The following is a 14514-nucleotide window of genomic DNA, read 5'->3' on the forward strand; positions in this document are numbered from 1 at the left end:
TGGAAAAATAGCAGGTCGATGTCCTCCACGCGCATTACGCAGCTGCAAAGGAGCTCCTACCTACAGGTTTTTTTTATTTATAGGGCCTGTGAACGCGCAATCGACCCCATTCAAATCGTCATCACGTAAAGGCATCCAGGGGAAGACGTAAGCAGTGTCCGTATAGTCATAGCAATAACAGTGCCCTTTTAACTGACTCCAGAACAGTGGCCAAAATTTCTGAAATCTGACTCCATGTCAGGGAAATTGCTGTAGAATGGGCTCTGTTCCACTTAGAGACAAAATTTCAACTCCTATAGAAACTATAGACTGTTTTCTATCCAATAATAATAATAATATGCATATTGTACGATCAAGGATTTTGTGGGAAGCCGTTTCAAAAATTACACGATTAGCATAAATAGTCTCAACAGCGCCCCCATCCTCAACAGGTTAAGCTTTATGTTGAAGTATAATACTTGTATTTTCATGAATGCTAAATATTTATATATTTACCGCTAGAGCACAGGACGAGGTGTGCTAAAGATGGCATCGGTGTAATTTCCCTTGAATGAATATCGAAACGCTACCAAAGTTTGAATTGACCCAAGAGATGACCACACTTAAGACTTGCACGAACAACAAAAATGATGGCAGCGGTTGGATTCGAACCCACTCCTCCAGAGAGACTGGAGCCTAAATCCAGCGCCTTAGACCACTCGGCCACACTACCCTTCACTGTCAACAATCCCAAACTTTGTCATCTGTTACCTAAGCCTGCTAAGCTACCATTAATTTCGGTCTCTTATTTTTTATTTTTTCCTTTTGTATCCTTCATTTATATCATGTTGCTTTTTCTTACTGTCTCAACACATTATTTGTTTTGCTGCTATGTCTGAAGAGCACATTTATAGAGCCCTTTAACCTCTCTTGGGTAGGGGGCGGTATTTTCACGTCCGGAAGAAAAGCGTGCCCAATGTAAACTGCCTGTTACTCAGGCCTAGAAGCTAGGATATGCATGTAATTGGTAGATTTGGATAGAAGACACTCTAAAGGTTCTGTAGGTTCATGCTCTACAACATCCGCAGAGTACGACCCTGCCTCACACAGGAAGCGGCGCAGGTCCTAATCCAGGCACTTGTCATCTCCCGTCTGGATTACTGCAACTCGCTGTTGGCTGGGCTCCCTGCCTGTGCCATTAAACCCCTACAACTCATCCAGAACGCCGCAGCCCGTCTGGTGTTCAACCTTCCCAAGTTCTCTCACGTCACCCCGCTCCTCCGCTCTCTCCACTGGCTTCCAGTTGAAGCTCGCATCCGCTACAAGACCATGGTGCTTGCCTACGGAGCTGTGAGGGGAACGGCACCTCAGTACCTCCAGGCTCTGATCAGGCCCTACACCCAAACAAGGGCACTGCGTTCATCCACCTCTGGCCTGCTCGCCTCCCTGCCACTGAGGAAGTACAATTCCCGCTCAGCCCAGTCAAAACTGTTCGCTGCTCTGGCCCCCCAATGGTGGAACAAACTCCCTCACGACGCCAGGACAGCGGAGTCAATCACCACCTTCCGGAGACACCTGAAACCCCACCTCTTTAAGGAATACCTAGGATAGGATAAAGTAATCCTTCTGACCCCCCCCCCCTTAAAAGATTTAAATGCACTGTTTGTAAAGTGGCTGTTCCACTAGATGTCATAAGGTGAATGCACCAATTTGTAAGTCGCTCTGGATAAGAGCGTCTGCTAAATGACTTAAATGTAATGTAAATGTAACGTTCTAAAACTGTTCAAATCATGTCTATGAGTATAACATAACTGATATGGCAGGCGAAACCCCGAGGACAAACTATCCCCCCAAAAATTCAGCCTTCCACTGTTTCCAATGGCTTTCATGTTTATTATGACGCAAAGTCCTCCCAGATTGCAGTTCCTAGGGCGTCCACTAGATGTCAACAGTCTTTAGAAAGACTTTCAGGCTGGTTTTTGGAAAAATGAGCTAGAAGTTGTAGTTTTTCTAAGTTGCTCCCATTTTGGCTGTAGTGTTTCAATTGCGCTTGGGTGAAAGCGCGCCCTTTGTTATTTATCTCCAGTATTGAACATTCTATTCTCTGTCTTAAACGTAATTGTTTATTTACTTATTAGGGTACCTGAGGTTTGATTATAAGCGTTGTTTGACTTGTTTGGATAAGTTTATTGGTAACGTTTGGGATTCATTTTGTATGCATTTTGAAGAAGGGAAACCGGTGGATTATTGAATGAAGCGTGTTTTTATGGATATAAAGAAGGACTTTATCGAACAAAAGGACCATTTGTGATGTAACTGGGACCTTTTGGAGTGCCAACAGAAGAAGATCTTCAAAGGTAAGGCATTTATTATATTGCTATTTCTGACTTTCGTGTCGCACCTGCCTGGTTGAAAAATGTTTTTCATGTTTTTGTATGCGGGGCGTTGTGCTCAGGTAATCGCATGGTGTGCTTTCACCGTAAAGCCTTTTTGAAATCTGACACAGTGGCTGGATAAACAAGAAGTTAAGCTTTATGTTGAAGTATAATACTTGTATTTTCATGAATGCTAAATATTTATATATTTACCGCTAGAGCACAGGACGAGGTGTGCTAAAGATGGCATCGGTGTAATTTCCCTTGAATGAATATCGAAACGCTACCAAAGTTTGAATTGACCCAAGAGATGACCACACTTAACACTTGCACGAACAACAAAAAGGATGGCAGCGGTGGGATTCGAACCCACGCCTCCAGAGAGACTGGAGCCTAAATCCAGCGCCTTAGACCACTCGGCCACACTACCCTTCACCGTTAACAATCCCAAACTTTGTCATCTGTTACCTAAGCCTGATAAGCTACCATTAATTTCGGTCTCTTATTTTTTATTTTTTCCTTTTGTATCCTTCATTTATATCATGTTGCTTTTTCTTACTGTCTCAACACATTATTTGTTTTGCTGCTATGTCTGAAGAGCACATTTATAGAGCCCTTTAACCTCTCTTGGGTAGGGGGCGGTATTTTCACGTCCGGAAGAAAAGCGTGCCCAATGTAAACTGCCTGTTACTCAGGCCTAGAAGCTAGGATATGCATGTAATTGGTAGATTTGGATAGAAGACACTCTAAAGGTTCTGTAGGTTCATGCTCTACAACATCCGCAGAGTACGACCCTGCCTCACACAGGAAGCGGCGCAGGTCCTAATCCAGGCACTTGTCATCTCCCGTCTGGATTACTGCAACTCGCTGTTGGCTGGGCTCCCTGCCTGTGCCATTAAACCCCTACAACTCATCCAGAACGCCGCAGCCCGTCTGGTGTTCAACCTTCCCAAGTTCTCTCACGTCACCCCGCTCCTCCGCTCTCTCCACTGGCTTCCAGTTGAAGCTCGCATCCGCTACAAGACCATGGTGCTTGCCTACGGAGCTGTGAGGGGAACGGCACCTCAGTACCTCCAGGCTCTGATCAGGCCCTACACCCAAACAAGGGCACTGCGTTCATCCACCTCTGGCCTGCTCGCCTCCCTGCCACTGAGGAAGTACAATTCCCGCTCAGCCCAGTCAAAACTGTTCGCTGCTCTGGCCCCCCAATGGTGGAACAAACTCCCTCACGACGCCAGGACAGCGGAGTCAATCACCACCTTCCGGAGACACCTGAAACCCCACCTCTTTAAGGAATACCTAGGATAGGATAAAGTAATCCTTCTGACCCCCCCCCCCTTAAAAGATTTAAATGCACTGTTTGTAAAGTGGCTGTTCCACTAGATGTCATAAGGTGAATGCACCAATTTGTAAGTCGCTCTGGATAAGAGCGTCTGCTAAATGACTTAAATGTAATGTAAATGTAACGTTCTAAAACTGTTCAAATCATGTCTATGAGTATAACATAACTGATATGGCAGGCGAAACCCCGAGGACAAACTATCCCCCCAAAAATTCAGCCTTCCACTGTTTCCAATGGCTTTCATGTTTATTATGACGCAAAGTCCTCCCAGATTGCAGTTCCTAGGGCGTCCACTAGATGTCAACAGTCTTTAGAAAGACTTTCAGGCTGGTTTTTGGAAAAATGAGCTAGAAGTTGTAGTTTTTCTAAGTTGCTCCCATTTTGGCTGTAGTGTTTCAATTGCGCTTGGGTGAAAGCGCGCCCTTTGTTATTTATCTCCAGTATTGAACATTCTATTCTCTGTCTTAAACGTAATTGTTTATTTACTTATTAGGGTACCTGAGGTTTGATTATAAGCGTTGTTTGACTTGTTTGGATAAGTTTATTGGTAACGTTTGGGATTCATTTTGTATGCATTTTGAAGAAGGGAAACCGGTGGATTATTGAATGAAGCGTGTTTTTATGGATATAAAGAAGGACTTTATCGAACAAAAGGACCATTTGTGATGTAACTGGGACCTTTTGGAGTGCCAACAGAAGAAGATCTTCAAAGGTAAGGCATTTATTATATTGCTATTTCTGACTTTCGTGTCGCACCTGCCTGGTTGAAAAATGTTTTTCATGTTTTTGTATGCGGGGCGTTGTGCTCAGGTAATCGCATGGTGTGCTTTCACCGTAAAGCCTTTTTGAAATCTGACACAGTGGCTGGATAAACAAGAAGTTAAGCTTTATGTTGAAGTATAATACTTGTATTTTCATGAATGCTAAATATTTATATATTTACCGCTAGAGCACAGGACGAGGTGTGCTAAAGATGGCATCGGTGTAATTTCCCTTGAATGAATATCGAAACGCTACCAAAGTTTGAATTGACCCAAGAGATGACCACACTTAACACTTGCACGAACAACAAAAAGGATGGCAGCGGTGGGATTCGAACCCACGCCTCCAGAGAGACTGGAGCCTAAATCCAGCGCCTTAGACCACTCGGCCACACTACCCTTCACCGTTAACAATCCCAAACTTTGTCATCTGTTACCTAAGCCTGATAAGCTACCATTAATTTCGGTCTCTTATTTTTTATTTTTTCCTTTTGTATCCTTCATTTATATCATGTTGCTTTTTCTTACTGTCTCAACACATTATTTGTTTTGCTGCTATGTCTGAAGAGCACATTTATAGAGCCCTTTAACCTCTCTTGGGTAGGGGGCGGTATTTTCACGTCCGGAAGAAAAGCGTAACCAATGTAAACTGCCTGTTACTCAGGCCTAGAAGCTAGGATATGCATGTAATTGGTAGATTTGGATAGAAGACACTCTAACGGTTCTAAAACTGTTCAAATGATGTCTATGTGTATAACATAACTGATATGGCAGGCGAAACCCCGAGGACAAACTATCCCCCCAAAAATTCAGCCTTCCACTGTTTCCAATGGCTTTCATGTTTATTATGACGCAAAGTCCTCCCAGATTGCAGTTCCTAGGGCGTCCACTAGATGTCAACAGTCTTTAGAAAGACTTTCAGGCTGGTTTTTGGAAAAATGAGCTAGAAGTTGTAGTTTTTCTAAGTTGCTCCCATTTTGGCTGTAGTGTTTCAATTGCGCTTGGCTGAAAGCGCGCCCTTTGTTATTTATCTCCAGTATTGAACATTCTATTCTCTGTCTTAAACGTAATTGTTTATTTACTTATTAGGGTACCTGAGGTTTGATTATAAGCGTTGTTTGACTTGTTTGGATAAGTTTATTGGTAACGTTTGGGATTCATTTTGTATGCATTTTGAAGAAGGGAAACCGGTGGATTATTGAATGAAGCGTGTTTTTATGGATATAAAGAAGGACTTTATCGAACAAAAGGACCATTTGTGATGTAACTGGGACCTTTTGGAGTGCCAACAGAAGAAGATCTTCAAAGGTAAGGCATTTATTATATTGCTATTTCTGACTTTCGTGTCGCACCTGCCTGGTTGAAAAATGTTTTTCATGTTTTTGTATGCGGGGCGTTGTGCTCAGGTAATCGCATGGTGTGCTTTCACCGTAAAGCCTTTTTGAAATCTGACACAGTGGCTGGATAAACAAGAAGTTAAGCTTTATGTTGAAGTATAATACTTGTATTTTCATGAATGCTAAATATTTATATATTTACCGCTAGAGCACAGGACGAGGTGTGCTAAAGATGGCATCGGTGTAATTTCCCTTGAATGAATATCGAAACGCTACCAAAGTTTGAATTGACCCAAGAGATGACCACACTTAACACTTGCACGAACAACAAAAAGGATGGCAGCGGTGGGATTCGAACCCACGCCTCCAGAGAGACTGGAGCCTAAATCCAGCGCCTTAGACCACTCGGCCACACTACCCTTCACCGTTAACAATCCCAAACTTTGTCATCTGTTACCTAAGCCTGATAAGCTACCATTAATTTCGGTCTCTTATTTTTTATTTTTTCCTTTTGTATCCTTCATTTATATCATGTTGCTTTTTCTTACTGTCTCAACACATTATTTGTTTTGCTGCTATGTCTGAAGAGCACATTTATAGAGCCCTTTAACCTCTCTTGGGTAGGGGGCGGTATTTTCACGTCCGGAAGAAAAGCGTAACCAATGTAAACTGCCTGTTACTCAGGCCTAGAAGCTAGGATATGCATGTAATTGGTAGATTTGGATAGAAGACACTCTAACGGTTCTAAAACTGTTCAAATGATGTCTATGTGTATAACATAACTGATATGGCAGGCGAAACCCCGAGGACAAACTATCCCCCCAAAAATTCAGCCTTCCACTGTTTCCAATGGCTTTCATGTTTATTATGACGCAAAGTCCTCCCAGATTGCAGTTCCTAGGGCGTCCACTAGATGTCAACAGTCTTTAGAAAGACTTTCAGGCTGGTTTTTGGAAAAATGAGCTAGAAGTTGTAGTTTTTCTAAGTTGCTCCCATTTTGGCTGTAGTGTTTCAATTGCGCTTGGCTGAAAGCGCGCCCTTTGTTATTTATCTCCAGTATTGAACATTCTATTCTCTGTCTTAAACGTAATTGTTTATTTACTTATTAGGGTACCTGAGGTTTGATTATAAGCGTTGTTTGACTTGTTTGGATAAGTTTATTGGTAACGTTTGGGATTCATTTTGTATGCATTTTGAAGAAGGGAAACCGGTGGATTATTGAATGAAGCGTGTTTTTATGGATATAAAGAAGGACTTTATCGAACAAAAGGACCATTTGTGATGTACCTGGGACCTTTTGGAGTGCCAACAGAAGAAGATCTTCAAAGGTAAGGCATTTATTATATTGCTATTTCTGACTTTCGTGTCGCACCTGCCTGGTTGAAAAATGTTTTTCATGTTTTTGTATGCGGGGCGTTGTGCTCAGGTAATCGCATGGTGTGCTTTCACCGTAAAGCCTTTTTGAAATCTGACACAGTGGCTGGATAAACAAGAAGTTAAGCTTTATGTTGAAGTATAATACTTGTATTTTCATGAATGCTAAATATTTATATATTTACCGCTAGAGCACAGGACGAGGTGTGCTAAAGATGGCATCGGTGTAATTTCCCTTGAATGAATATCGAAACGCTACCAAAGTTTGAATTGACCCAAGAGATGACCACACTTAACACTTGCACGAACAACAAAAAGGATGGCAGCGGTGGGATTCGAACCCACGCCTCCAGAGAGACTGGAGCCTAAATCCAGCGCCTTAGACCACTCGGCCACACTACCCTTCACCGTTAACAATCCCAAACTTTGTCATCTGTTACCTAAGCCTGATAAGCTACCATTAATTTCGGTCTCTTATTTTTTATTTTTTCCTTTTGTATCCTTCATTTATATCATGTTGCTTTTTCTTACTGTCTCAACACATTATTTGTTTTGCTGCTATGTCTGAAGAGCACATTTATAGAGCCCTTTAACCTCTCTTGGGTAGGGGGCGGTATTTTCACGTCCGGAAGAAAAGCGTGCCCAATGTAAACTGCCTGTTACTCAGGCCTAGAAGCTAGGATATGCATGTAATTGGTAGATTTGGATAGAAGACACTCTAAAGGTTCTGTAGGTTCATGCTCTACAACATCCGCAGAGTACGACCCTGCCTCACACAGGAAGCGGCGCAGGTCCTAATCCAGGCACTTGTCATCTCCCGTCTGGATTACTGCAACTCGCTGTTGGCTGGGCTCCCTGCCTGTGCCATTAAACCCCTACAACTCATCCAGAACGCCGCAGCCCGTCTGGTGTTCAACCTTCCCAAGTTCTCTCACGTCACCCCGCTCCTCCGCTCTCTCCACTGGCTTCCAGTTGAAGCTCGCATCCGCTACAAGACCATGGTGCTTGCCTACGGAGCTGTGAGGGGAACGGCACCTCAGTACCTCCAGGCTCTGATCAGGCCCTACACCCAAACAAGGGCACTGCGTTCATCCACCTCTGGCCTGCTCGCCTCCCTGCCACTGAGGAAGTACAATTCCCGCTCAGCCCAGTCAAAACTGTTCGCTGCTCTGGCCCCCCAATGGTGGAACAAACTCCCTCACGACGCCAGGACAGCGGAGTCAATCACCACCTTCCGGAGACACCTGAAACCCCACCTCTTTAAGGAATACCTAGGATAGGATAAAGTAATCCTTCTGACCCCCCCCCCCTTAAAAGATTTAAATGCACTGTTTGTAAAGTGGCTGTTCCACTAGATGTCATAAGGTGAATGCACCAATTTGTAAGTCGCTCTGGATAAGAGCGTCTGCTAAATGACTTAAATGTAATGTAAATGTAACGTTCTAAAACTGTTCAAATCATGTCTATGAGTATAACATAACTGATATGGCAGGCGAAACCCCGAGGACAAACTATCCCCCCAAAAATTCAGCCTTCCACTGTTTCCAATGGCTTTCATGTTTATTATGACGCAAAGTCCTCCCAGATTGCAGTTCCTAGGGCGTCCACTAGATGTCAACAGTCTTTAGAAAGACTTTCAGGCTGGTTTTTGGAAAAATGAGCTAGAAGTTGTAGTTTTTCTAAGTTGCTCCCATTTTGGCTGTAGTGTTTCAATTGCGCTTGGGTGAAAGCGCGCCCTTTGTTATTTATCTCCAGTATTGAACATTCTATTCTCTGTCTTAAACGTAATTGTTTATTTACTTATTAGGGTACCTGAGGTTTGATTATAAGCGTTGTTTGACTTGTTTGGATAAGTTTATTGGTAACGTTTGGGATTCATTTTGTATGCATTTTGAAGAAGGGAAACCGGTGGATTATTGAATGAAGCGTGTTTTTATGGATATAAAGGACTTTATCGAACAAAAGGACCATTTGTGATGTAACTGGGACCTTTTGGAGTGCCAACAGAAGAAGATCTTCAAAGGTAAGGCATTTATTATATTGCTATTTCTGACTTTCGTGTCGCACCTGCCTGGTTGAAAAATGTTTTTCATGTTTTTGTATGCGGGGCGTTGTGCTCAGGTAATCGCATGGTGTGCTTTCACCGTAAAGCCTTTTTGAAATCTGACACAGTGGCTGGATAAACAAGAAGTTAAGCTTTATGTTGAAGTATAATACTTGTATTTTCATGAATGCTAAATATTTATATATTTACCGCTAGAGCACAGGACGAGGTGTGCTAAAGATGGCATCGGTGTAATTTCCCTTGAATGAATATCGAAACGCTACCAAAGTTTGAATTGACCCAAGAGATGACCACACTTAACACTTGCACGAACAACAAAAAGGATGGCAGCGGTGGGATTCGAACCCACGCCTCCAGAGAGACTGGAGCCTAAATCCAGCGCCTTAGACCACTCGGCCACACTACCCTTCACCGTTAACAATCCCAAACTTTGTCATCTGTTACCTAAGCCTGATAAGCTACCATTAATTTCGGTCTCTTATTTTTTATTTTTTCCTTTTGTATCCTTCATTTATATCATGTTGCTTTTTCTTACTGTCTCAACACATTATTTGTTTTGCTGCTATGTCTGAAGAGCACATTTATAGAGCCCTTTAACCTCTCTTGGGTAGGGGGCGGTATTTTCACGTCCGGAAGAAAAGCGTAACCAATGTAAACTGCCTGTTACTCAGGCCTAGAAGCTAGGATATGCATGTAATTGGTAGATTTGGATAGAAGACACTCTAACGGTTCTAAAACTGTTCAAATGATGTCTATGTGTATAACATAACTGATATGGCAGGCGAAACCCCGAGGACAAACTATCCCCCCAAAAATTCAGCCTTCCACTGTTTCCAATGGCTTTCATGTTTATTATGACGCAAAGTCCTCCCAGATTGCAGTTCCTAGGGCGTCCACTAGATGTCAACAGTCTTTAGAAAGACTTTCAGGCTGGTTTTTGGAAAAATGAGCTAGAAGTTGTAGTTTTTCTAAGTTGCTCCCATTTTGGCTGTAGTGTTTCAATTGCGCTTGGCTGAAAGCGCGCCCTTTGTTATTTATCTCCAGTATTGAACATTCTATTCTCTGTCTTAAACGTAATTGTTTATTTACTTATTAGGGTACCTGAGGTTTGATTATAAGCGTTGTTTGACTTGTTTGGATAAGTTTATTGGTAACGTTTGGGATTCATTTTGTATGCATTTTGAAGAAGGGAAACCGGTGGATTATTGAATGAAGCGTGTTTTTATGGATATAAAGAAGGACTTTATCGAACAAAAGGACCATTTGTGATGTAACTGGGACCTTTTGGAGTGCCAACAGAAGAAGATCTTCAAAGGTAAGGCATTTATTATATTGCTATTTCTGACTTTCGTGTCGCACCTGCCTGGTTGAAAAATGTTTTTCATGTTTTTGTATGCGGGGCGTTGTGCTCAGGTAATCGCATGGTGTGCTTTCACCGTAAAGCCTTTTTGAAATCTGACACAGTGGCTGGATAAACAAGAAGTTAAGCTTTATGTTGAAGTATAATACTTGTATTTTCATGAATGCTAAATATTTATATATTTACCGCTAGAGCACAGGACGAGGTGTGCTAAAGATGGCATCGGTGTAATTTCCCTTGAATGAATATCGAAACGCTACCAAAGTTTGAATTGACCCAAGAGATGACCACACTTAACACTTGCACGAACAACAAAAAGGATGGCAGCGGTGGGATTCGAACCCACGCCTCCAGAGAGACTGGAGCCTAAATCCAGCGCCTTAGACCACTCGGCCACACTACCCTTCACCGTTAACAATCCCAAACTTTGTCATCTGTTACCTAAGCCTGATAAGCTACCATTAATTTCGGTCTCTTATTTTTTATTTTTTCCTTTTGTATCCTTCATTTATATCATGTTGCTTTTTCTTACTGTCTCAACACATTATTTGTTTTGCTGCTATGTCTGAAGAGCACATTTATAGAGCCCTTTAACCTCTCTTGGGTGGGGGCGGTATTTTCACGTCCGGAAGAAAAGCGTAACCAATGTAAACTGCCTGTTACTCAGGCCTAGAAGCTAGGATATGCATGTAATTGGTAGATTTGGATAGAAGACACTCTAACGGTTCTAAAACTGTTCAAATCATGTCTATGTGTATAACATCACTGATATGGCAGGCGAAACCCCGAGGACAAACTATCCCCCCAAAAATTCAGCCTTCCACTGTTTCCAATGGCTTTCATGTTTATTATGACGCAAAGTCCTCCCAGATTGCAGTTCCTAGGGCGTCCACTAGATGTCAACAGTCTTTAGAAAGACTTTCAGGCTGGTTTTTGGAAAAATGAGCTAGAAGTTGTAGTTTTTCTAAGTTGCTCCCATTTTGGCTGTAGTGTTTCAATTGCGCTTGGGTGAAAGCGCGCCCTTTGTTATTTATCTCCAGTATTGAACATTCTATTCTCTGTCTTAAACGTAATTGTTTATTTACTTATTAGGGTACCTGAGGTTTGATTATAAGCGTTGTTTGACTTGTTTGGATAAGTTTATTGGTAACGTTTGGGATTCATTTTGTATGCATTTTGAAGAAGGGAAACCGGTGGATTATTGAATGAAGCGTGTTTTTATGGATATAAAGAAGGACTTTATCGAACAAAAGGACCATTTGTGATGTAACTGGGACCTTTTGGAGTGCCAACAGAAGAAGATCTTCAAAGGTAAGGCATTTATTATATTGCTATTTCTGACTTTCGTGTCGCACCTGCCTGGTTGAAAAATGTTTTTCATGTTTTTGTATGCGGGGCGTTGTGCTCAGGTAATCGCATGGTGTGCTTTCACCGTAAAGCCTTTTTGAAATCTGACACAGTGGCTGGATAAATAAGAAGTTAAGCTTTATGTTGAAGTATAATACTTGTATTTTCATGAATGCTAAATATTTATATATTTACCGCTAGAGCACAGGACGAGGTGTGCTAAAGATGGCATCGGTGTAATTTCCCTTGAATGAATATCGAAACGCTACCAAAGTTTGAATTGACCCAAGAGATGACCACACTTAACACTTGCACGAACAACAAAAAGGATGGCAGCGGTGGGATTCGAACCCACGCCTCCAGAGAGACTGGAGCCTAAATCCAGCGCCTTAGACCACTTGGCCACACTACCCTTCACCGTTAACAATCCCAAACTTTGTCATCTGTTACCTAAGCCTGATAAGCTACCATTAATTTCGGTCTCTTATTTTTTATTTTTTCCTTTTGTATCCTTCATTTATATCATGTTGCTTTTTCTTACTGTCTCAACACATTATTTGTTTTGCTGCTATGTCTGAAGAGCACATTTATAGAGCCCTTTAACCTCTCTTGGGTAGGGGGCGGTATTTTCACGTCCGGAAGAAAAGCGTGCCCAATGTAAACTGCCTGTTACTCAGGCCTAGAAGCTAGGATATGCATGTAATTGGTAGATTTGGATAGAAGACACTCTAAAGGTTCTAAAACTGTTCAAATCATGTCTATGAGTATAACATAACTGATATGGCAGGCGAAACCCCGAGGACAAACTATCCCCCCAAAAATTCAGCCTTCCACTGTTTCCAATGGCTTTCATGTTTATTATGAGGCAAAGTCCTCCCAGATTGCAGTTCCTAGGGCGTCCACTAGAGGTCAACAGTCTTTAGAAAGACTTTCAGGCTGGGTTTTGGAAAAATTAGCTAGAAGTTGTAGTTTTTCTAAGTTGCTCCCATTTTGGCTGTAGTGTTTCAATTGCGCTTGGGTGAAAGCGCGCCCTTTGTTATTTATCTCCAGTATTGAACATTCTATTCTCTGTCTTAAACGTAATTGTTTATTTACTTATTAGGGTACCTGAGGTTTGATTATAAGCGTTGTTTGACTTGTTTGGATAAGTTTATTGGTAACGTTTGGGATTCATTTTGTATGCATTTTGAAGAAGGGAAACCGGTGGATTATTGAATGAAGCGTGCCAGCTAAACAGAGTTTTTATGGATATAAAGAAGGACTTTATCGAACAAAAGGACCATTTGTGATGTAACTGGGACCTTTTGGAGTGCCAACAGAAGAAGATCTTCAAAGGTAAGGCATTTATTATATTGCTATTTCTGACTTTCGTGTCGCACCTGCCTGTTTGAAAAATGTTTTTCATGTTTTTGTATGCGGGGCGTTGTGCTCAGGTAATCGCATGGTGTGCTTTCACCGTAAAGCCTTTTTGAAATCTGACACAGTGGCTGGATAAACAAGAAGTTAAGCTTTATGTTGAAGTATAATACTTGTATTTTCATGAATGCTAAATATTTATATATTTACCGCTAGAGCACAGGACGAGGTGTGCTAAAGATGGCATCGGTGTAATTTCCCTTGAATGAATATCGAAACGCTACCAAAGTTTGAATTGACCCAAGAGATGACCACACTTAACACTTGCACGAACAACAAAAAGGATGGCAGCGGTGGGATTCGAACCCACGCCTCCAGAGAGACTGGAGCCTAAATCCAGCGCCTTAGACCACTCGGCCACACTACCCTTCACCGTTAACAATCCCAAACTTTGTCATCTGTTACCTAAGCCTGATAAGCTACCATTAATTTCGGTCTCTTATTTTTTATTTTTTCCTTTTGTATCCTTCATTTATATCATGTTGCTTTTTCTTACTGTCTCAACACATTATTTGTTTTGCTGCTATGTCTGAAGAGCACATTTATAGAGCCCTTTAACCTCTCTTGGGTAGGGGGCGGTATTTTCACGTCCGGAAGAAAAGCGTGCCCAATGTAAACTGCCTGTTACTCAGGCCTAGAAGCTAGGATATGCATGTAATTGGTAGATTTGGATAGAAGACACTCTAAAGGTTCTAAAACTGTTCAAATCATGTCTATGAGTATAACATAACTGATATGGCAGGCGAAACCCCGAGGACAAACTATCCCCCCAAAAATTCAGCCTTCCACTGTTTCCAATGGCTTTCATGTTTATTATGAGGCAAAGTCCTCCCAGATTGCAGTTCCTAGGGCGTCCACTAGAGGTCAACAGTCTTTAGAAAGACTTTCAGGCTGGTTTTTGGAAAAATTAGCTAGAAGTTGTAGTTTTTCTAAGTTGCTCCCATTTTGGCTGTAGTGTTTCAATTGCGCTTGGGTGAAAGCGCGCCCTTTGTTATTTATCTCCAGTATTGAACATTCTATTCTCTGTCTTAAACATAATTGTTTATTTACTTATTAGGGTACCTGAGGTTTGATTATAAGCGTTGTTTGACTTGTTTGGATAAGTTTATTGGTAACGTTTGGGATTCATTTTGTATGCATTTTGAAGAAGGGAAACCG

General features: G+C 41.9%; 9 non-coding genes across 9 annotated transcripts; all 9 read right to left on the bottom strand.

Annotated features, from left to right (window-relative positions):
* Positions 1 to 630: 630 nt before the first annotated feature.
* trnal-uag (transfer RNA leucine (anticodon UAG)) lies at positions 631 to 712 on the bottom strand. The gene has a single exon. It is a non-coding gene; the product is annotated as a tRNA-Leu (tRNA).
* A 1990-nt stretch (positions 713 to 2702) lies between these two features.
* trnal-uag (transfer RNA leucine (anticodon UAG)) lies at positions 2703 to 2784 on the bottom strand. Its single transcript has one exon. It is a non-coding gene; the product is annotated as a tRNA-Leu (tRNA).
* Positions 2785 to 4774: 1990 nt separating this feature from the next.
* trnal-uag (transfer RNA leucine (anticodon UAG)) lies at positions 4775 to 4856 on the bottom strand. Its single transcript has one exon. It is a non-coding gene; the product is annotated as a tRNA-Leu (tRNA).
* A 1275-nt stretch (positions 4857 to 6131) lies between these two features.
* On the bottom strand, positions 6132 to 6213 carry trnal-uag (transfer RNA leucine (anticodon UAG)). The gene has a single exon. It is a non-coding gene; the product is annotated as a tRNA-Leu (tRNA).
* A 1275-nt stretch (positions 6214 to 7488) lies between these two features.
* Positions 7489 to 7570, bottom strand: trnal-uag (transfer RNA leucine (anticodon UAG)). The gene has a single exon. It is a non-coding gene; the product is annotated as a tRNA-Leu (tRNA).
* A 1987-nt stretch (positions 7571 to 9557) lies between these two features.
* On the bottom strand, positions 9558 to 9639 carry trnal-uag (transfer RNA leucine (anticodon UAG)). Its single transcript has one exon. It is a non-coding gene; the product is annotated as a tRNA-Leu (tRNA).
* A 1275-nt stretch (positions 9640 to 10914) lies between these two features.
* On the bottom strand, positions 10915 to 10996 carry trnal-uag (transfer RNA leucine (anticodon UAG)). The gene has a single exon. It is a non-coding gene; the product is annotated as a tRNA-Leu (tRNA).
* A 1274-nt stretch (positions 10997 to 12270) lies between these two features.
* On the bottom strand, positions 12271 to 12352 carry trnal-uag (transfer RNA leucine (anticodon UAG)). Its single transcript has one exon. It is a non-coding gene; the product is annotated as a tRNA-Leu (tRNA).
* A 1289-nt stretch (positions 12353 to 13641) lies between these two features.
* trnal-uag (transfer RNA leucine (anticodon UAG)) lies at positions 13642 to 13723 on the bottom strand. Its single transcript has one exon. It is a non-coding gene; the product is annotated as a tRNA-Leu (tRNA).
* Between the last annotated feature and the right edge of the window lie 791 nt (positions 13724 to 14514).

The sequence above is a fragment of the Salvelinus fontinalis genome, unplaced genomic scaffold (assembly GCF_029448725.1).
Source record: "Salvelinus fontinalis isolate EN_2023a unplaced genomic scaffold, ASM2944872v1 scaffold_1079, whole genome shotgun sequence".
Classification (NCBI taxonomy): Eukaryota; Metazoa; Chordata; class Actinopteri; order Salmoniformes; family Salmonidae; genus Salvelinus; species Salvelinus fontinalis.